Source organism: Poecilia mexicana, unplaced genomic scaffold (genome assembly GCF_051168715.1).
Source record: "Poecilia mexicana isolate PSO_F unplaced genomic scaffold, ASM5116871v1 scaffold_17, whole genome shotgun sequence".
Taxonomy (NCBI): domain Eukaryota; kingdom Metazoa; phylum Chordata; class Actinopteri; order Cyprinodontiformes; family Poeciliidae; genus Poecilia; species Poecilia mexicana.
In genome coordinates this window covers 569033-591506 of record NW_028263386.1, presented here as the reverse complement: position 1 = coordinate 591506, position 22474 = coordinate 569033, and the positions used below count along the sequence as shown (strand labels likewise).

Genomic DNA, 22474 nt, shown 5'->3' with positions numbered 1-22474 from the left:
ACCTTGTCGAACACCCCTTGTGACTCTAAAAGGTTTACACAAACACCCATTCATTTTCAGTACACTCTCAATGTTTTCATATAGAACCATAATCTTGGCAATAAATCCAGAGCTGAGACCAAACCTATCCAGCACCTTCCACAGGTAACTGTGCTCAACTCTGTCAAAAGCCTTTTCCTGGTCCAAAGAAACCAAACCAGCATCACATCCCAATGATCTGGAGACGTCCAAAATGTCTCTAATTAAAGAAATATTATCAAACATCGATCTGCCAGGGACACAATAAGTTTGTGTTTGATGAATAACTTGATCCATCACCTCTTTCAGTCTGTTTGCCAGCACCTTCGACAACAGTTTATAGTCTGTACACAACAGAGAAACAGGTCGCCAGTTTTTAATCTCCTGGAGATCACCTTTCTTTGGCAGCAACGTAAGAACTGCTCTCCTGCAGCTCTGAGGTAGAAATCCTTCAGCAAAACTCTCCTCAAAAACCTCCAACAGGTCAACGCAGAGGTCAGACCAGAAAGCTTTGTAAAATTCACTGGGAAGTCCATCGATGCCAGGCGCTTTCCCTCCTTCCATACTTTGCAGTGCAACATGAATCTCCTCAAGAGTTATAGGTTCCTCCAGCTCCTTGGCAAAATCCGAAGAAACTCTTGGAAGATCATTGCAAAAGTCGTTGAAACTGTCTTCATCCTCAATGTATTCAGAGCTATACAGATCTGCATAGAAATCAGCTGCTCTCCGCCTGATGTCACCGTCTGCAGTCAAAAGAACATCCGCAGCTGATTTCAAACCATGCATGAACTTGCACTGTCCTTGCTTCTTTTCCAATGAGAAGAAAAAACTTGGTTGGAGCATCCATTAAAGCAACCTTCTGAAAACGGCATCGAACCAGCGCTCCCTGTGTCCTTGAGCCCAGCAAATCAGTCAAAGCAGCTTTTTTTGACTTGAGGTTCTCAAAACAACCTCGATCTCCTGTGGATTGTGCAGAAGCCTGCAACTCCACTATTTCAATCTCCAGATCTCTAATAGACTTGGTTAGACTAGATGAAACATTGACAGTGTACTGTTGACATAGTTCCTTAATTTCAACCTTCCCATGATCCCACCACTGCCTTAAAGATACAAAATCCTCTTTTCTGGTTTTGTGCACTCTCCAAAAAGAAATAAAAGCCTCCTTAAAATTAGTGTCCAGTAACAAAGCAGCATTAAAATGCCAATAGGCAGACTTATGTTTGATGTTGGCAATAAAAACACTACAAGAAACCAACGCATGATCTGAAAAACTTACAGGATGAATGTTACAATGTTTAAAAATTCCAAAATTATGTCTAAAACTATACATTCTATCCAACCTCGCTGCAGAAAAGAAATTATCTGTATTTCTAGTCCAAGTATACTGTCTTTTTTGAGTGTGCATTTCTCTCCAAACATCAACCAAAGAAAACACATCAATCAAATGTTTTAAGAGAGTTGTCGAAGCTGGATGAGGTTCAAAATGATTCCTATCCAACTGATCGTTTTCTGTACAGTTAAAGTCTCCACCCAAAAAAAGAAAATCATCCATGTCACATTTACATACAACATCCTCAAGTTTATTTAGAAAAAAACCCCTCTCTCGTCTTGTATTTGGAGCATACACATTTACAAACGCAATATTAAAACATTCATATTTTGCTTTCACCACCAATAATCTACCCTTATAGATTAAGGATACCTTTGGGAATATACCCTTATGGGTATATTCCCAATCGTAACTTTTTTAGCTGGCGTACTCAAAGGGGAAACGGACAAAAAAACATCATTCACGATAATGCCTTTCTCAATCACTTTGTTTGCCTTCTCCACGCTGTCAACAAAAATAACCACAGCGCTGTTCATCCGAGCAGCAGATTTAATGCTGCTACAACCTACAACTTCTCCCACCGCCAAACTACAATCCTCTACTGTCATAGTGGGACTAATGGGTAAGATCTTCAAACCATGTTGTCTCGTAAGTTTGGTCAAATCCATTTCCGGCATTTTGCCAAAAAGGCAAAAATGCCGGTGTTACTCACAGAAAAGTAACCAATTACACTCAACCCAACTCTACAACCACACTATTTTAAGAACAAAACTTAAAGAAAACCCAACAAACATAGAACAAACAAGTTAGAAATTCTCAATCTCCCAGCTCTCTCTCCACACGCTCCTCCACCAACTCCCAGCATGCAGTGCGAAAGAAAGAAAGAAAGAAAGAAAGAAAGAAAGAAAGAAAGAAAGAAAGAAAGAAAGAAAGAAAGAAAGAAAGAAAGAAAGAAAGAAAGACGTCTTTGGAGAATTGCAAGAGCAAATCTGATTTGTTACTTCTGTGTACAAACTTTTATAGTAAAGACGTATTCTTGTCTTTAATATATTCAATGAGGCGTATCTTTGCTCATCCAACCAGGATCTGTCTCTGACCCTCTCTAAAACTCCCTGCAAGTCACGATCTAAGGCCTTTTGTCCCCATTATCTAAACAAAATGGAAGCAGAGACTCTCCTGAACTCCTGCTGTTTTATGGCTTTTCACAGATGAGTGTGAAAAGCTGGAACTTCTCCTGATTGTTTCCCACACAGACAAAGGGCAGTTCAAAAGATTTTAGCAAACCATCTGCTGTAACTACAGGCAACATAAACAGGCCAGAATAAGTTATTAATCTGAAAACTATAATTAGGCTATTTCAATCAAGACATGTTAAGTTTTAAAACTTATTTTAAATTTATTTTCTTAACAAGGCCTAAGCAGAACACTGACATGCTGAGGAGGTTGTTACCACCATAGACATGAATACTAGACGCCTCACTGAGCGCTGAGTCCTACGTAACATCGTCCGCCATCTTGTATGTGGCAGCAGAGGATCGGAGCTCCTTCAGTCCTGTTCTGTGTTTCAACTGATTTACGAAACAAACTGGATTCATTAGGATTACCTTCACCAGGTAAGGATGAAAGATCAGAATTACTTTGCAGCCAGAAATTTGCTTCTAAACAACCGAGAAATATTTCCTAAATTGGCCCAAAGTAACCGCTGATTGTTAGCATAGCAGCTAACGTTTTCACACTGTTTCCTAATGAGAGCTGATGAGAAACCGCTGTTAGAGGAGAAGTTCATTAGAAACCAGAGGATTTAGTGAGGAAAGATAAGTCAGGATCAGAGCTGGAGCTGCTGTTCTTCAGTCTGTTTCCAGCTCAGCTTCTCCATGTCGGTATTTAGCTATAAAGATGCTACGAGTCAGAGCCCAACATGCTGAAAATGGCTTTTTATGAATGTCAAGGAAACATATATGTAGTTTCACTTTTGGATAATTTCTCTTTTATCCTTGGCTTCAGCCTGTGAACCAGGACGTCTCAGAAGTCATTGAGTTCTCCCAGTGTGACCAGCAGACTGAAGCCTGTGACCAGTGTTCCTAGTATAATAAATAAATGTTTTATTCTTTCACTTTGTGTAAATATCTCAATCTGAAGTATCAGTGTATTAATGCAGCTTATGTAATGAAATAAAAATAATTTACTCTGTTAGAATTATTTTCACTCTTTGCTAGTTGACGTCCTGTAATAAATATTTTTCTCTGGAAAAAAGTAAGAAAAATATGTAGTTTAATGTTTGACAATGACTGATTTATAAATCAACTCATTTCTCAAATTCAACTATGGAATTATGTAAATATGTCCTTTAAACACTGTAAAAATGTCTGTTCATCAATGTTAATATAAAAATGATCAGAATCATTTCTACCAAATAAAACATTGAGCTCTTTATTCAGAAATGCCCCAAAACATTAAATAATCACATCAGAAGTTAGAAACTCTCTTTAGTCATTTCTCTGATTACCAAATATATTAATGTGTGAGAAAATGTGTCAATGACAGGAATTAATTTAAAATACTTTGTAGAACGGCACTTTGTGAAGTTCGGTCCATTTACCTGTATTAGCTTACTGGGACATATTCCACATTCAATATGGCGGACGCTGTGACGTATCGCAGCAACGGGCCGACCCGCTCCATGACCTATGACCCGCTCCATGACCTATGACCCGCTCCATGACCTATGACCCGCTCCATGACCTCTAAACCCCTCCATGAGGCGTCTATGTATTCATGTCTATGGTTACAATCACCAGGGGGAGAATTAGAACATGCAGGATTCTTTTCCGCAAACTTGTTTTAAGGTTTTCTTTTTTGTTTTCTTTCTTATTTACTTTTCATTCAAATATTCTATCATTATCTGTCTGCTTGGGTCCTCCTTAAATCTGATGGATCGGACATAATGTTGTGACGAGGCCCTCTAGTGGCCGCTGTGGAGTACTGCAGGTTTTTGCACAGGGTTCTGGTGTTTCCTGTCACTGTGGGCTGCAGAGCGCAGTAGTACACAGCAGAGTCTGACGGACGGAGATCCTGGATCTTCAGGTTGAAGGATTTGTCGTTGATCTCTGCATTAAATCTGTTGTTGTCGAACTCTGGAGCTTTGTCTGGTACCTTCACATATTCTTTCAACATGTACTTTGGGAAACTGTTTTCTTCTTGTTTATACCAGAACAAGGCATAATTTGTACCACTGGCTTCAAAGGTACATCCCAGAATCCGAGTTTCTCCTGCAGCAGCAACAACTTCTCTTTCTGTCTGCGTCACTGAGTCTCCTTTACACTCTGGGGAAGAACAGAACATGCAGAGGAAGAGATGGATCAATAGAGATGATTGATTAAAGGAGAACAATCAGCAGCTTTCCAGACTTCTCCTCCATGTGGAGGAAACATGTTGATCTTTGTATCTTACCAGAGAAAAGAGCAGCCAGAATAATCCACAGCCAATGTTCCATCTGTCCAACAAGGTTTAAACCAGCAGGAGAAAGCAGCTGATGTTCAACATTCAGTCTGACTGTTGTTCTCTTCACAGCACCACTTCTTATTGACACGATGCTGGAGCACAGAGCACAAGGAGAGCGCCGCCTGCTGGAGCATGTCGCCCCCTGGTGGAGAGGAGAGGTGGAGTTCACCAGAGAGGAGACGAGGCTCCAGCAGCTGGGCAGATGTTCAGGAACTGGTTTTACTGGTTTTACTGGATATTGATAGCAGAAATGATCAGCTGCAACCAGAGTTTTAACAATCATGTCAGAAGTGATAGTATAACTTCTTCAGATGTCAACTGAGTGATTTATCATCATCTCACATTCAGTGGCTCCTCTTAGTGGCTGAAAACAACCAGTAACAAAAACCCTGCAGCACCAAGCGACCATCTCTACTTCTTTAAGGGATATAGTAACACAATGTAAAGTTTTAACTGCCAAACTCTGGTTGAGCTGATTTACCCTCAAACATCTACAAGGTCAGTCGCTGATCTTTGAGAGACAAACAGCAAACATAAAATGTTCAGCAAAACGACTTTCTGTTAGCAAATTATTAGTTAGAAACCAAACGGAATAGAAATTCCAAGATGAGCCTCATTATTTAGTTTAATGGTCTGAACATAGAAAGAGACTCAACATGAAGCAAAATGACACTTTGGTTATGACAGCACAGATGTGCTAAATTAATTCATGTAAACATTACAAACATGAAAATCAGAGTAATCAATACCTGAAAATAAATGTATTTAAAAAATAAACATGTCTAAATATAAACTGCCTGGCCTCTTCTGGAGAATAAATGAGATTATATGGTAACACTTTATTTGAAGGGGGTTGAATAAGACTGACATGACACTGTAATAAACATCAATAAGCCTTCATGAATATTTATGACTGTTGTCATAAAGTGCCATTCGGTAAATTATGACACTTTTAATACAAAGTGGACATTAACCAAGAAATCATTACTGTCTAAACTTTACCTTTAATAACATAAAGTTACCTCATTTTTAAAGTGCAATCAGTAATACATTTATAACAAATTTATATCAAAGCATAGACGTTTTTAAAGTCATCTTCTAAAAACGTCTCAGAGGTGCAAACCTTTCCTAACAAAACAAAAATTACATGCAAATTACAGCAATATTTATTTGTCCTGTGATGAGTGGATGTTCAGACATGGCTGGAGAACGTCAGGTTCAAACATAAAACATTCCTGTATTAGCTGGGAAACCTTTTCTTTAAGCCCATATCTCCCTATTAAATATAACTGTAATCTGTCTGAAATGCTGCAGCATGTTTATGGAAATCAGTGAATTGTGAATCAGGAAGCAAGTTAAAGAAAGCAATTAATGAAATCAACATCAAATGTACCATTTTAAATGTTTTGGAAGCAATGCAAGTCAAATAAAAGGCCAAAACATTTTGAAAAATACAAATAAATGAAGATAAATTAACTAATGCTAATTTATTTCCTTGTGTAACAAGTTTAGAAAATGTGCTTTTATTTATTTCTATAATGTTTGAAATTTCACCAAACCCTGATTAAAACTGAAAGATCCTATTTATTGTTATATTTTAAGAATTGTATTATTTTATTTATTTTGGTGAACACTAGTACCTGTACTGTCACTTTAAGAGCATCTTATGACGTCAGTACTGTAGTACCCTCAGATGGCGCTAGGCTGCCTGAGAAGAGGTTGGACATTTTCTTCGCTCTTGGTTAAGTTCATGTTTTATGAAATGTATAAAATAATTGAAAGCACATGCAGCTGTGAATGTTTATGTTTGAATACATAAATTTCTTTTGACAGGTTCAGAATATTTTTCTTAAATATCAGAGCAGATATTGTTATTAGTTAGCCACAGGGTTTCTGCTGGGGGAATTCCGACTCCTGTGTGTGGAAGAGCTGCATGTTAAAGGGCTTTTTTATTTCTATTTGTGCAGGGCTCTGCCAGCAACCTGCATTAAAGATCAACCAGCAGCTCCAGTGGTCTGAGTCCCTTCTTGGTCTGAACACATCAAGGTTAACCGACTGTATAAGACTAGGATATTAGTGAAGAACACTGCTAGTACACACCGGTTACAGTGGCTCTAAGTATTATTGGTAATGTATCCGAGTTATTTTACTGTTTTTACTGTTAATTTCCTGTCCATCAACCCGTCCAGTTGGTGGCGGTAATGCTCCATTATAGTTGGTCTGCCAGCCGCCATTGAACACAAGAAGAAGAAAAAGTAATTTGGCGCTGCAGTACACCGCAGGAGACCGCTGCTATCATTTACCTGTAAGCTATATTCCGGAAACGTTTTTCTAAGTTGCTCAGGTTTTCGTTGCTGAAGGTATTTTTTTTCTTTTGTTTGTTTTTTAGCGGATTTTCTAAGCAGCGCGGCGGAACAGAAACGGCCGGACCTCAGCGCGTTCGGTTCGGCTGCTGGACTCCCTGAAAACAAAACAAAGATGGCGTCAGGGGTCGGCAGCGGATCGAGGCAGATCACTGCAGCCACACAAGGATCTGCTGGACTCATGAAACAACGGCGCACCGAGACGTGTCAAGGTAAGAGCGTCCTGAAGCTGCTGAAGGCCTCCGCGTCTGGAAGTTTCCTCTGCTGAGGCCGATGAGCTGCAGGCGCAGAAAGTTTCTGCTGCGCTTCAAATCCTTCAGTTTTGCGGCTTTTGCGCTGTTTGTGAAGCTGTGGTGGTCATGTGACCTGCGGATGTTTTGATGCAACAAGCTGGTTGGAATCTGAAGTTCAAGGTTAAAAATCAGTTCTGATTCCTCAAAAACTGATTTGCAGAACCAAAACTGATCAGAACCAGCTTCCCTGAATGCGGAGGTAAGCTGCAGCTTTCCATTCCAGGTAATGTGATTACCTGGAATGAAAGGCGTATTTCAGATGCATGAACATTGTTGTCTTCCTAATAAGGGACTTTTAAGTTTTCATTAATTTCCAAGCGATCCTGAATCAAGAAGTCGGCGGCTTGTATCCGTCGCTACCAGTTAAAGTTTGCAGCCTTCACTTCACTCAGCTTCTTCAGCCTAAAACTACCGGGCAGACGGATGGTGACTAAAGGAGCCTCCTGTTATTTCCATGAATCACTTCTGTATTCAGCCTGAAAGAGTTGATGGGAACCAGAGCCAGACAGCCGATCCGCCTGAACACCCTGCAGTAAACAATCTGAGCTCTGAACATGGAAAACTAAATAACACGGAGGCCTGAAGGAACACGGTGTAAAAGCAACAACACTGAACCTGAACAGCTGAACCAGATCTCTGACTCCAGAGCTGCTCTGCTGTTAAGCTACGAGGCTGTTGAGCTTCTTCATGGTCCGTTAGCAAAAAGCCCGAACCGGAACCTCCCCGTTACTTGGCCTAAGAATAAATTAAGGTAAAAACATTGTCCGCTAGAATGGATTAGAATGTTTAGATGCATAAATAGCACATTTTTATAAGAAAAATGTCCGAGAATATTGCCTACTAGCATAAGGGTTAGGGACCGAACCGACCGAGCCGCGTTTCCCCGAACGTGGAAGCTGACGTGCAAAGAGCCCAATGACTTAGAGGCATGGTAAATATCACTTTCACAAGCCCTGATTGAAATATTAAGTGTTAAATGATCATTTGAATACTAGCTGCAAATACATTTGGAGTTAAAATAAAGTCTTTTATCTGAAGAAAACTGAAGCAATTATTTTTTTACATCTACCGAACATGTTGTTTGAAATTCAGTCTAGATATTTGGGACGTCAGCATTCATGCCTGTCAGGATCACCTACTGCAGTTATCAATAGTTCAAATCAATATTATTTGTGATCTGCTGCAATTTAAAAGTAAATATGATTATTTTTGTTGCTGGAAGAACGTGCAATCTGCTGGAGGTCAGAGGTCACAGAGGTAAAGTTCACTATCTGGTTTTCAGAACCGTTGTACCCAGACTTTCATTCGGACATTCGTCTCTTTCTTCACATAAAACTGGATCATGTTTCCTTGAATAGTTTGTGATGCTAACAGACGGTCGATACTTTGTCCTGCGATCTCCTGCTTGTTTTGTCTCAGCTACACCTTATTGCATCGCGACACAACCTGCATGCTGTCGACAGCGGAGCTTTTCAGTAAATAACAATTATAGCAGCGAATGTTGAGTGATGGCTGTTTATTCAGGCATGTTTAATGTTTTTTTTCTTCTAGCTCCTGCTTCAGTAAAAACTTTAGTCCATTTCCTAGGAGAGCAGATGAGGATAATTAAAGCACAATGTTCTCTTAACTGGAGCATCTTCCTTCCTGCAGGGGGCGCCGGCTGAGCTGCTGCTGCCAGTAAGTCCATGTAGTCCTTCTGGAGATGATCCACTGGGTCTCTGTGTCTGATTGCTATAAAGACAGTTACTTGATGCATTCTGCTGACTTACTTTGAAAATTTGAACGGAGCTGAAATATAAACTGAACTTGACACGTTAACTGTTATTCACGGTGGCCGACAGGTGCAAATGCGCAGCAACAGAGAAAACATGCAAGCAAAAAAAGACGCAAACAAATGAAATGCAGCAAACTAAAGAAGAAAACGGAAGTGCTCCAGACCACTAGGGGGAGTCGAACAAAAACAGCTGAGTCCGAATTTAGGGTCTGCATCCTTTAAAACGGGTGTTCAGAAAAGCAGCAATGGCGGCAGAATTATTTGTGCTGTGTTACACTTAAAATTACACAAAATGATTTTTTACAAAGTTTTTAGATGATAATGTAGATGTATAGATCTGAAATATCTGCTCAGTTCAACAATGAATCGCTTCATTACAAAGCAGGAGGGACTTTTGTTTGCGTCTCTTTTTTGTTTGCATGTTTTCTCTGTTGCTGCACATTTGCACCTGTCGGCCACCGTAGTTATTGCTTCTTTGCTTTTTGGTGAATTGATGCTGTATGAATAAACTCAGTTGTTTTTGTGTTTGTGAAGGTGTGTCAGATGTAGAAAGCAGAACCAGTGTGTCGCCTAAATCAGCTTCTGGAGGAAAAGCCTGAGCTTCTTTTTCTACTTCATCTGTTCATTTTGATGCTGAAGCTGATTTGGCAGCTTTGACTGTGAGACATAAACTGTTGAAGGAAGAAACATCAAAAGAAAGATGAACAAATATTAAGAAAACTGGGTGAGGAGGGTGAGGCTTGTGTGGCCAAACTATTAAAATCAGAGCTTCATAAGTGAAAAACAATCCGCTGCAGATGGACTGAACAATTATATGGCAAATTGAACAATTAAAGGATGTTCCCCCTTTTGGATTATGAGGCTGAAAGATGTGGAAAAGGAATTTGTTGATCCAGCATTGTGGCCCCATTAACTTCTGTATCCAAAAAAATAATGTGTCTTTCACTTGTGACCAAGAGAAAACATATAATCGGTATGAAAGCATAGAAAATATAAATCACAGATCAGGAAATGAGGATCTTGACCATTTACTGGACATGAAACGAAATCAGGACATTATTAATGCAACCACAAAACCTTTCAGCTTTGTCAAACAAGAGAAATTAAATTTCTTCAACAGAAATCCTCTGAAGTACCATTGGAACGAGATACTAGTGGCCATCTGCAGGTTGTTCTTCAGTCGCTGCATCTCAAGCCTGTCAGAGAGAGATCTGGGAATTAGCAGATTTCACTGGAAAAAACTTCAGGTTCACAACCTTTTCTTTTGCAGATTCTCTATGCAATGCATGATGCAAACTACCTGGATGAGTTCAGCATTTTAGCCAATATGACACTCAAGAAGTTGCCCTCTGCACTTGGGGACAGTGCATCACATTAAGGATTTATCTGTAAAAGTTTTGAGCTCATGTTTGGGAATTTAATGCTTTGTCATTTTCAACAGGAAAACTTAGTGGTACATGGACTAAAAAGAGATGGAGACTTTGAACTGAAACTGATGGGAATGTGGACAGCAACGCGGTCGCCATGTAACTGGACTCTAAAACACAGAGAAGCTGCGTACCGCAACCTGTCCTCAAAACTGCACAACATTAGTTCAAGGAAATTGATAAAAAGTTCAACAATGTGGTCTAAAGGTTCCACGGACATTGATCTACTCAGGAAACACATGATGGGTAGCCTACCAAAAAGGTAGGTGGTCAGGTTTTCTGGTCTATGATCAACGATATGTATGTCGTCAGTTATAAACGGTCATCTGAAGAAAGTTGTAGGCAACATTAAAATTATCAAATTAAAAATAAACAAAATCCAACAAAAACCCTCAAAGCAACTCGACCAATCAGAGAGTTTTCTGCTTCCTCAGCAGCTCTGTCTCTGATCTTTACTGCTTCATGTCTCTGTTGTCTTCAGTCCAAAGACTCAACAACCAGAGGATTAACAGGGAGTGAGGCCCTCTAGTGGCTGCTGTGGAGTACTGCAGGTTTTAGTGGTTTAACAGGGAGTGAGGCCCTCTAGTGGCTGCTGTGGAGTACTGCAGGTTTAGTGGTTTAACAGGGAGTGAGGCCCTCTAGTGGCCGCTGTGGAGTACTGCAGGTTTTTGCACAGGGTTCTGGTGTTTCCTGTCACTGTGGGCTGCACAGCGCAGTAGTACACAGCAGAGTCTGTCACTGCAGCAGAGGAGATCAGCAGATCCATCCGGGTTTCATCATCATCCACGCTGAAGGAGAAACCAGGAACCGGATTCAGGAGTTTTGCTCCATTTCCTGTGTGGGAGATCAGGAACTCTGGAGGTTTTCCAGGATATTGACGATACCAGAAGAAAGAATCAGTCGTGGCTTGTTTTGAAGATTTATAGGACACAATAGCAGAGCTGCCGTCTAATCTGAAGACTTCCTCATCAACAGGAGTAAGTTGATCACAGCTGACACCTTAAAGAAGAAATATGTTTCAGTCTTTAAGTTGTAAAGATTTTTATAGGAAACATTTAAATCTTAACAGTTCAAAGCATCTCGATCCAATCTGACCTGTTAGCAGGGAGGTGATGAGCAGAGACAGACCATAATAGTCCATGTTGAGCAGAGTTAATGTTGGAGAGCTGAACTGAACTGAAGGAGGAAGTTTGAGTCTCTTAGAGATCAGGAACAGATCAGCTCCTCCTCTTCCTCCTCTTCCTCCTGTTGAACAGACTCTCAGCTTCAGTTGCTTTCTGATGGACTTTAGTCATCAACGACTACAAACCAGTTGCCATGACAACACATCATCATCATCAGGCGCACCTGAACAAGCTCATATCAGGACCCCCTGCTGTTTGGCCCTCACCTGGATCCATGACACCTGATGACAGACCACAGGTAGAGACTGGAGGACCGAGCTGTGGCTCTGTACTCTCTCCGTTCCTTTTCTCTCTCTACACTTCAGGACTCCAGAATAAGTCTGACTCCTGTCATCTACAGAAACACTCAGATTACAGAAACACTCAGATTACAGAAACACTCAGATTACAGAAACACTCAGATTACAGAAACACTCAGATTACAGGAACACTCAGATTACAGGAACACTCAGATTACGGAAACACTCAGATTACGGAAACACTCAGATTACAGAAACACTCAGATTACAGGAACACTCAGATTACAGAAACACTCAGATTACAGAAACACTCAGATTACAGGAACACTCAGATTACAGAAACACTCAGATTACGGAAACACTCAGATTACAGGAACACTCAGATTACAGAAACACTCAGATTACAGAAAAACTCAGATTACAGAAACACTCAGATTACAGAAAAACTCAGATTACAGGAACACTCAGATTACAGAAACACTCAGATTACTCTGCAGCTGTTGGTTCATCAGAGACGACCAGAGGCTGAGTACAGAGAGCTGGTGGACCGCTTTGGGTCATGGAGGGAACAGTCAAATCATCTGAAATGTGAACAAAACTAAGGAGATGCTTGTTGGTTTCAGGAGGAACAGGGTCAAAGGTCAAACCCTATTTCCATCATTGGAGAAGAAGTGGAGGTGATGAGGAACATAAAAACCTGGATGTTCATCTGGACAAGAGGAAGGAACAGAGACGGAGGAAGAGAAGATCCTTCAGGGTTTGGATCTGCTGTCAGAACCACCGGAACCATCAGAACCACTAGAACCAGAAGCTAAAGAGTCTCAACAGCTTGAATAAGAAGGCTGGTTCTGGTTCTGTTCTGGTTCTGACTGTGGAACCTCTGGAGATGATGATACAAAGAACGATTCTTCATAAAATCAAGAAGATTATGACCAACCCCGAGCATCTTCAGTCAGAGGCTTCTTCAGACTCGCTGTAACACAGACTGCTACAGGAGATCTTTCCTGCCATCAGCATCTTCAATAACTGAAGAATTAATGATTGACTAATGATAAATTAATGAGTTACAACATTTAATTTCCCTTTGGTATTAATAAAGTTATTTTTAATGTGAATTTTGAAATCAATAGTTTGAGATTACTGAAGTGTTCTGATGATGAAGGAAGTTGATCTGAGCCGACTGCAAGCCGAAGGACTGAACCTTTGACCTCCAGGGGTTTTTGGATTAGTGGCTACAATGAAATACCCCTGGACTCAACTATGCAAAAAATCTAAAACGTTGAAACAAGTTCATACTTTATTAATGCAACCTGCCTGTGTTGATGCCTCTGTGATCTGGTAGTCAATTCAGCAGTTGTGATAAAATCTCCAGAAATCCTTTTCCTGGCATATGTAGGAAACCAGCTTCTCCATACGGTCTGCCTGAAGGGACACATGACTAAAGAGAGCAGAAGAGGATCGAATTTCTCTGAGATTTGAACAGTTAAAGATATTTAACATATTTTAGAAAGTCTGTAAAACTCTGGGATGCTGAATGTCAGGTGTTACACATGTCTGCAGACTTCCTGGAGTATTTCTGCACCAACTTCAGTCGCAACATCACATCTCTGTTGTCTTCAGTCTAAAGACTCAACAACCAGTGGATTAAAGGGAGTGAGGCCCTCTAGTGGCTGCTGTGGAGTACTGCAGGTTTTAATAGTTTAACAGGGAGTGAGGCCCTCTAGTGGCTGCTGTGAAGTACTGCAGGTTTTTGTACAGGGTTCTGGTGTTTCCTGTCACTGTGGGCTGCAGAGCGCAGTAGTACACAGCAGAGTCTGACGGACGGAGATCCGAGATCGTCAGGTTGAAGGATTTCTCTTTTGCCTCGGTGTTGAGATCAGCATCAAATCTGTCTTTGCTGAACTCTGGAGAATTCTCTACAGTTTTGGAGTAACGCTTCAGCATGTACTTTGGGAAACTGTTTTCTTCTTGTTTATACCAGAACAATGTGGGTGTCGTATAAGCTGTTTCAAAGGTACATCCCAGAATCCGAGTTTCTCCTGCAGCAGCAACAACTTCTCTTTCTGTCTGCGTCACTGAGTCTCCTTTACACTCTGGGGAAGAACAGAACATGCAGAGGAAGAGATGGATCAATAGAGATGATTGATTAAAGGAGAACAATCAGCAGCTTTCCAGACTTCTCCTCCATGTGGAGGAAACATGTTGATCTTTGTATCTTACCAGAGAAAAGAGCAGCCAGAATAATCCACAGCCAATGTTCCATCTGTCCAACAAGGTTTAAACCAGCAGGAGAAAGCAGCTGATGTTCAACATTCAGTCTGACTGTTGTTCTCTTCACAGCACCACTTCTTATTGACACGATGCTGGAGCACAGAGCACAAGGAGAGCGCCGCCTGCTGGAGCATGTCGCCCCCTGGTGGAGAGGAAGCAGGTTTGGTGGATCAGATGTTACAAACTCTGCTTGTTACAAATCTTAGAAAAAAGTGACCCAGTCTGTCCAGCAGGAGACGGTTAAGATTCTGTGATTTAGTCCAGAAGGATGGATTTAAATTCTCCTTCCAGCTGATTGAAGCTGATTTAGTAAAACAATTAATGTTCTCCTGACCTCACTTCAGTAGTTAATAGGAACACCCATCTGTCAAAATTTGACTGGTGGGCGGGACTTTCCTGTTGGCGCGGGTTAAGTGGGGAATGTGTGAGTGGAGGTTTATATGTTAATTAATTTCACACTTCAGACCACAGCGGGTGGTAGCTCCTCTCATTGTCATGAAATCCAGGACATTCATGAATTATCGGTTGAAGCAGAGTAGGGGGTCTGCTGTTGCCCACTCGGTACTTTATCGTTTTCTCCAAGTAGCACTAGAAGAAAAGTATCAAGATGTGCAAAGCTGAGAAACTATTGATCAACCAACTGCACGTTAAAATATATCACAGGAGGTTTGTTCTCCTGTCCACATGAGGAATCGTTAGCTCACTGTGTCAGTCAAGGCTATCGCATGGGGATGGGGTAGCTGTTCAAGGAGAGTTAAAGGAGCAGAGTGAAATATGTTTCTGTATTTTGAAGATCATAGTCAGATTAACTAAAATATCATTAAACTCAAAGCAATCAAAAATATTTATATTTTCTTGAACAGGTAATCTCTCCTCATCAGGGAGCCTAAACTGTCTGAATGGAATGATTGAAATATACTATGAAATATTTAATTTTCTGAATCCTGATAATGCAACTTCAATTGTGAATTGAATGATTATATTGCATCTAGACACAAACAAATTGATAGTTATACTATGGAAATGACTAACAAGATCTGAACAAGACAGTTGACTACCTCAAGGGATTTGTTAGGTTAGAGAATGAACTGTCTCTTTAGCCGACTAAATTTAATCTTACCAAAGTTTTGCCTGAGAGCAAACAGGTACTGAGGCCTCCAGCCGTCTGCTAAAGCTGGACTCCAGCCTTCCTCACGGTAAAATAAAACATTAGATTTAAAAAAAAAGAGTTTAAGTGAACATCACTTAATTATCAACTTGTTGTTTGTACTCATCTGAACCCTTGTGCGTGTGAGGACTGAGGCAAACTTAGAGGACTGAGGCAAATGGTACAAGTTTTATGTGTGTGGGGCCCATTTGTAAACACAAGGGCCCTAGGAGTCGCTGCCCGCCGTGTGGCGTACAAGCATGTGACGCGTTAATAAGGCTTCGTAATAACACGGACGCATACCGAGTTTTCATTTCAACTCTGTTGGACAGCACGGACTTCAAACTTTATAAAAGTGGTGTTTTTATATTGGTTTTGTGGTTATTTACTTCAAAATAAAGCCAGAAATGAGATCGATCATTTCTGCCTTATTTTGTGGGGTCTAAATGTACCACATTTCGAAACAACCAATGAAAATGTGTTGACGGTCTGTTGCTAGGTAGAACGGAGACACGCAGAGAGAGACAGGGGGATGGGGGGGTTTGGATACGGCAAGAGACTAGGGCACAGCGATGCTGTGAATTTTACTAGGTTTTTTAGACTATAAGTGTGTTGTTGGAGTTCGTGGTGTGTGGCCATTTAGACCTCGTCTTCAAAGCAGGAACTTTTGGATATATAAACAAATGTTTGATAGGTTTGTGAATATTTTCACAGGGCTTGATGGTCTTTATCAAGCTTTGAATGCAGCGTCTGGTTTCCGTTACTCTAACCTGCCCAACTCGCACCTGATTGGCATGTCAGCCTCTTGATTCCCCCCCAGTGAGGCGGTGCTTCACTAAGCTGTTTGTCAAACTGCTGCTCTGCCTCATGGTTGTTTCAGAAGATGAGGAAACTTGGTGACTGACTTTTAGACTCCAGTAGCCAGTCATGCAGCTTTTACTAGATGGAAGATCTAAAAGTCCATAGCTTTAAAATATGAATAAATACATACAATTCCATAATTCTTTGATCCAACATTGATAGAAGTTTGGTAATAATGAAAATCTTTCGTCACATTTGCCCCACATTCCCTCCTAATTCAGGGATTGTGGTTTCTTGATGTCAGTGTTTCTGCTACTGGACAAGAAATAAAAGAGGATTTAGAAAGAAAAATACTAAGATGATAGTTGTACTTACTGGGAGAAAGACTATGACTAGTTATCAGGACAGAATGAGACCTGTAAAACTGTCGGGTCCATATGACCAAGGAGAGAACCGGTCATCTGCTCCAACAATGTATCACTCTGTAGGAAATATGTTTGGACACAGGAGCAGGACCATCACAACATCAGATGTATTTTTCATCCTTATATCAGTGATTTAAAACTATTTTAAATGTTTGATCCCATGCAGTGACCAACAAAGTGGTGCATGAATGTAAAAGTCAATTATTTTCTTCACCAATAGAAAAGTTTAAAGGGTTTATTATAAGTAGGATTAACTGAGCTGGAGGAAAACTAAGGAGAAATAAATATTCATTGATACAGAACCAAATCAGCAAATATGAATTTATGTAACTATTGAAACCTTCAAGAGTCTTGTTGTGTAGTGTTAAGAGGAAAAATTCTTGAACTTTAAAAACCTTTTGACTCGTTAAATCCTCTCTTATGCCCGGGTTCAGAAAAATGCTGTGCGCAAAGACTGAGATCACGCAGAGATAACAGCGTCACAATAATCAGCATTTATTCAAGACAGATGCAGACTATGACCAGACAAACACATCACAACACATCAGAAACCTCAGAGCACAAACAACACATGAATTTACCTGAGAGAGAAAAAGACAAAAGATGGAAACGACAAACAAAAAGCAAAGACGTCTTTGGAGAAGTTGCAAGAGCAAATCTAATCTGTTACTTCTGTGTGGAAAGTTTTATCTTCTTTTCTTTAATTTATTCAAATAAGGCGTATCTTTGCTCATCCAACCAGGAGCTATCTCTGACCCTTTATCTCAAGCCAGAAACTCCTGCTGTGTTTACGGCCTTTCACAGATGAGTGTGAAAAGCTGGAACTTCTCCTGATTGTTTTCCCACACAGACAAAAGGCAGTTCAAACGATCCTAGCAAACCATCTGCTGGAACTACAGGTAACATAAAGGTCAATAGGCCAGAATAAGTTACTGATTTTAAAACCACAATTAGGCCATTTGAATCAAGACATGTTAAGTTTTAAAACTAGCTTATTTTAAATTTATTTTCCTGACAGTAAGATATTTAAGAAAATAATAGTGAAACCGCACACATGAATTTCTTTATTTGGTCATCTCTAAAATACATTATTTTTTATGTTGAACACCAGACATCTCACCTCCTCCCCACAGTTTTTCACTTAGTTCAACTGCAGGGGATTTCATAGTCAGTGTTAAAAGCAGCACAGAGTCTGAAGCCATGGAGGAAATTTACGTCAACATGGTGTCATGATCCCTGTTTTTGCGTATTTATATTAAGGTTTTTCTGTGTTCAGTTTACTTCCCGAGAGTCTCTGCGTCTTCCCGGTTGATGGCTTCCCATGTGTGTCTCATTCCTTGATTACCCTCCCTGTGTATTTAAGTCCTCCTGTTGTCTTTGTCCCTTGTCGGATCGTCGTCGTGTGTTCCTCGTGTTGCTGTTCCCTGTTGTTCTGTACTTTGGATTCCACCATTAAATTCATCATTTTCATCTACATCCTGGGTCTGCCTGCGTCCTCGTTTCACCACCACCAAACCACCCTCTGACACATGGAGCCTGTTGGACACACAGGTCTAATCACACAGGTAAGAATAAAGTTACAGAGAAATCTAGCATGTATTTAATTACATTTTTCTAAGGCTCAGGTTTTTGTTAAGGTTCGAACGGCTGCAAAGACAGACTCTGCCTCGGTGTGTCTCTGGGAATCTGAATGTTTTACTTTTGGCTGAACTCATCGCCATCAGTGTGTCAGTGAGTCTTCTAGTCATCTTAAAGGTGGAAAATTGGTACATTTTATGTTTCTATAAAAAATGTCATTGCCTGCATCTGAAATCAAACTGATTAAATAGAAAAGGTTTAAAATGAATCAAGCTTGGTGACTCAAAGTTTTGCAGAGGTGAATCAGTACGCTTTGTTACATGAGTTTGATTCATTCTCAGCATCTGCAGTTTTTTAGGTTACTGCGTCTTTAACTCTCCTCTTTTCAAACATTTTACCCAACGATTTATTGTTCAGTGTTACCTCGGTTTAAATTTTATGGGCGTAACCAAAATCATGAAACTATTTTAAAAGTTTAAGTGAAAATACGATGCGATTTTTCTGACTGAGCAGAACAGCAAGTTTCCCTCCACGAACACTCACTTCACTGAAACGGCTCCACGAGATGAAGAGCCTTTAAGGTTTGTCAAAACTTTAAAACGTTTGGATCTCATTAAAAAGACTTTTCTCTTCCGAATTGTAGAGTCCAATAACTTTCCCTTTGTTTCTAAACAAATATATTGTAAGTGAACAGCTTTTATTTTAATTTATTACGTATGCTATCATTTTCATGTGCTGGAAAACAATGTAAATGAAACAAAACGTATTTTTTTCTTGCAGACATTGTGTCCTACAGAACAAACTTTAGTTGTTCCTGTTAATCTGCAGAAGAAGAGAGGAGCAGATCCAGCAGTGATTGTTGATTAGGATCTGTGCTCACTGCTATTTTATTCACCAACAATAATGTAGCATTAGCATGATGTTACATAAAACCCTAAAGATAAAATGTACACTTCCACTGTTGTGACTTATAAAGCAACATTTTTACTGGTTGCGGTCCCTGTTATTGTTTCTTCTTAAAACTTTAACATAATAAAAAGCTGGTTTGTGTGGAGGATGGGTTCAGCTTGATGCGCTCTGATTGTGTCTTAATGTGACTTTTACTGTGAGATTTTATGGAGCTTCAGTTGCGTCCAGTGATGGTGGATCAAGCTCTATTACATTTATATTGTAGAAATTATATTTCTACATGTCAATGCATCTATTATCATTTGTAATAAAGTTTTAACACCACAAATTCAGCAGTGATGAATCTGTCCTAGTCATCTTAGAGAAGTACAGAGTAAATGTTGTGCTGATTCTAAGTTACCGAATCATTAACTGAATGACTTTTTTCATTTTACAGTTCATTTTGTGTCAGGCCTAGTCTCAGAAAGAAACAAAGAAGGAAAAATCAACATGTATGCTGGAAGGAGACGGTTTGACTTCGTGTTGCTGAGTTTTATTTAACGGCGAGAGAATAATTATATTGTGGTTGTGAAAAAGGCTGCTCAGGTGCTGAGGCCGTTAAGGGGGCGGAGCTTAGAGCACCTGTGGATCAGCGCAGATGAAAAAGGAGAGAAGAAAAGGAGCCGAGAGTTACCGATCACATTTGTGTAGTTTGAGTTACCGTTTGCAGTTTGTAGTTACCTTTTTATTTTCGATGTGTGCGTGGAATACAAGTAAGTGATGTTAGAGAGTGAAGAATATTGTTTATGCATCTGAATATTTAAGTTTTAGTGTTAATTGATTGCAAGCTTCGTTCACGGGCGCATTTGAGCTACACAATGTGGTTTTTTGTGTTGTGTTTATTTAGAACAGAATGTTTGTGTTATTAGTGTAGTAAGTGTGTTATTATTTCAGTCATTTATTCATCAGACACTGATGCTGTATTATTACTTATATTTTGTGGAACCACACCGTTACGCCGAAATAAAGACTGAACAGCAAGTGCAGACTGGACCAACTGATGTACGACTGGTCTAAACAACCATTTGTTTAGACCAGTGTTTTTCAACCGCTGTGCCGCGGCACACTAGTGTACCGCGAGCGATGGTCAGGTGTGCCGTGGAAATTATCCAATTTAACCTCCCGTATTTTCCAGACTGTAAGCTGCTACTTCTTTCCTACACTTTGAACATGCGGCTTTTCTGTGGATTTTTCTTCAACCACCAGGGGGCTCTTTAGCAGGAAGTGAGTCATTGGAAGTCAAAATTGGAAATCAAAGAAGAACGAGCTAATTTTCATTTAGAACAACCACATGCTAGCAGCAGGCAGGACGGAGAAACCGAGAGCGGCAGAGATGCCAGCGGCCTGCAGCCCGGTGCGGCTGATATAAGTAAGTTTCTGGGAGGGTTCAAAAGATGTGAAGGTGCGGTTTACAGTATGGTGCGCTCATAGTCCGGAAAATACGGTAATTGGTCTTAAAAGATTTGATAACAAATTAATTATCTGCATTAATGCAGTGTTGTGGCTGTTCAGGTGTTCAGGTGTATTTCTGAAGTGGACATGTTGAGTGCAATTTGAAATAAGAAATGTAAAATATGATAAAAAATAATTTTTTGTGTTTATTTGATTCCTATTCAAGACACTTTGATAAGAATGACTATATATGTAACATAGGCGGCTACAGAGTATCTTTGTTTACATTTTTGGTTGGTGGTGTGCCTCTGATTTTTTCAATTAAAACAATTACCTTGGCTCAAAAAAGGCTGAAAAACACTGGTTTACATGATATCCGACAGATTCTAAGTGTTGGGAATAAATAATTCTGTTTTCCTTTTGTCTCTTTTAGCTAGTTGCTAAGCTAAAGCTAAGCTAACCTAAAGGAACCCAGATGTTAGGAAATGCAAATGGGAGCTGAGGTAAGGGATGCAACACTAGGTAACACCCTGTGTGGGGCATAATGTTGGAGTCTGATGATCAGGAGGAACGTCTACAGAAGCAGAAATCTGAATGGATTGAATGAGGAAGAGTAGCATTTCTACTGGTGTCTTTATTTCCCCACACGCCCTGTGAGTGAGGTATCTGAGCTCCTCGGTGATTAGCAGCTGCAACCACAGAGACTCTGATCAGGCAGGAATGATCAGAATCCATCTGATATGAAGCTGAGCTGTGAATACCACTTCCCTCCTCTTTGAAGAGGAGTCAGATATCTGTGTTCAGGTTTTTGTACAGCCTCTTCTCCACTTTGTATCACTGTGTTTCCAGTAGCAGAGAGCTGTGTCTGCCAGGGTTAGCTCTCTGATGGTCAGCTCAGTGGAGGAAGACGATGCTGCTGATCCATGATCAGGAACCGTGTTGTTTCTGGAGGACAAACAGGAGCCTGAAGGTCAGAACCACGTCTGGACCAGTGGAGGACAGGAGACCCAGATGTTGTCTCCTGCTGGACCTGAACTAGAATCCCTGATCTAAAACTCACCTCTACTGAGAGACAGAAGCAAAACGAGGGAGACCAACATGTCTTTGGAGTCCTTAGAGCCACACAGCAGATCAACAAGGTTCTTCCACTGCAGCAGGAGGAGGAAATGATGTCATTGGATGAGCTGAAGGTCAGTGGGCGGGGCCACTTCACCTCGACCAATCAGAGAGTTTTCTGCTTCCTCAGCAGCTCTGTCTCTGATCTTTACAGTTTCATGTCTCTGTTGTACGGTGGCCGACAGGTGCAAATGCGCACCAAAAGAGAAAACATGCAAACAAAAGAAAAGACACACCCCCGAATCAAATGCAGCAAACAAAAAAGAAAACACCCCCGAATTAGAAAACACCCCCGAATTAGAAAACACCCCCGAATGAAATGCAGCAAACAAAAAAGAAAACACCCCCGAATTAGAAAACACCCCCGAATGAAATGCAGCAAACAAAAAGTGTTGAAAACGGAAGTGCTCCAGACCACTATGGGGAGTCTATAACAAAAAATAGCTGTGTCCGAATTCAGGCTCTGCATCCTTTCAAGGGCCCTGAGAAACTGATCCTTCGAAGCATAGACATAATAAAAGAGTACACCCTCCCCCCCACGATTGGCTGCTCCGGCGCAAATACACTTTGCTTTGCTCAACCAAAACAGCAGAAGATGCCTTCAGCACTGCGGAATATTGTTGATCGGATCGACGGACTACTGACGTGAGGGCTCGACAGACTTTTC

At 40.5% G+C, this 22474-nt stretch overlaps 3 long non-coding RNA genes across 4 annotated transcripts; 1 reads left to right on the top strand and 2 right to left on the bottom strand.

Moving 5' to 3' along the window:
* Positions 1-3751: 3751 nt before the first annotated feature.
* Positions 3752-5035, bottom strand: LOC148154476 (uncharacterized). Its single transcript, XR_015765831.1, has 2 exons — positions 4799-5035; positions 3752-4671 (listed from the first exon to the last, which is right to left on the bottom strand). It is a non-coding gene; the product is annotated as an uncharacterized LOC148154476 (long non-coding RNA).
* Positions 5036-6437: 1402 nt separating this feature from the next.
* On the top strand, positions 6438-14882 carry LOC106912511 (uncharacterized). 2 transcript variants are annotated; one of them, XR_015765835.1, is made up of 3 exons: positions 6438-7154; positions 7239-7424; positions 14470-14882. It is a non-coding gene; the product is annotated as an uncharacterized LOC106912511 (long non-coding RNA). The 2 variants fall into 2 exon arrangements; XR_015765834.1 differs by lacking the exon at positions 14470-14882 and adding an exon at positions 9057-9178.
* Positions 14883-21305: 6423 nt separating this feature from the next.
* On the bottom strand, positions 21306-22474 carry LOC148154475 (uncharacterized). The gene is made up of 2 exons (XR_015765832.1): positions 21752-22474; positions 21306-21636 (listed from the first exon to the last, which is right to left on the bottom strand). It is a non-coding gene; the product is annotated as an uncharacterized LOC148154475 (long non-coding RNA).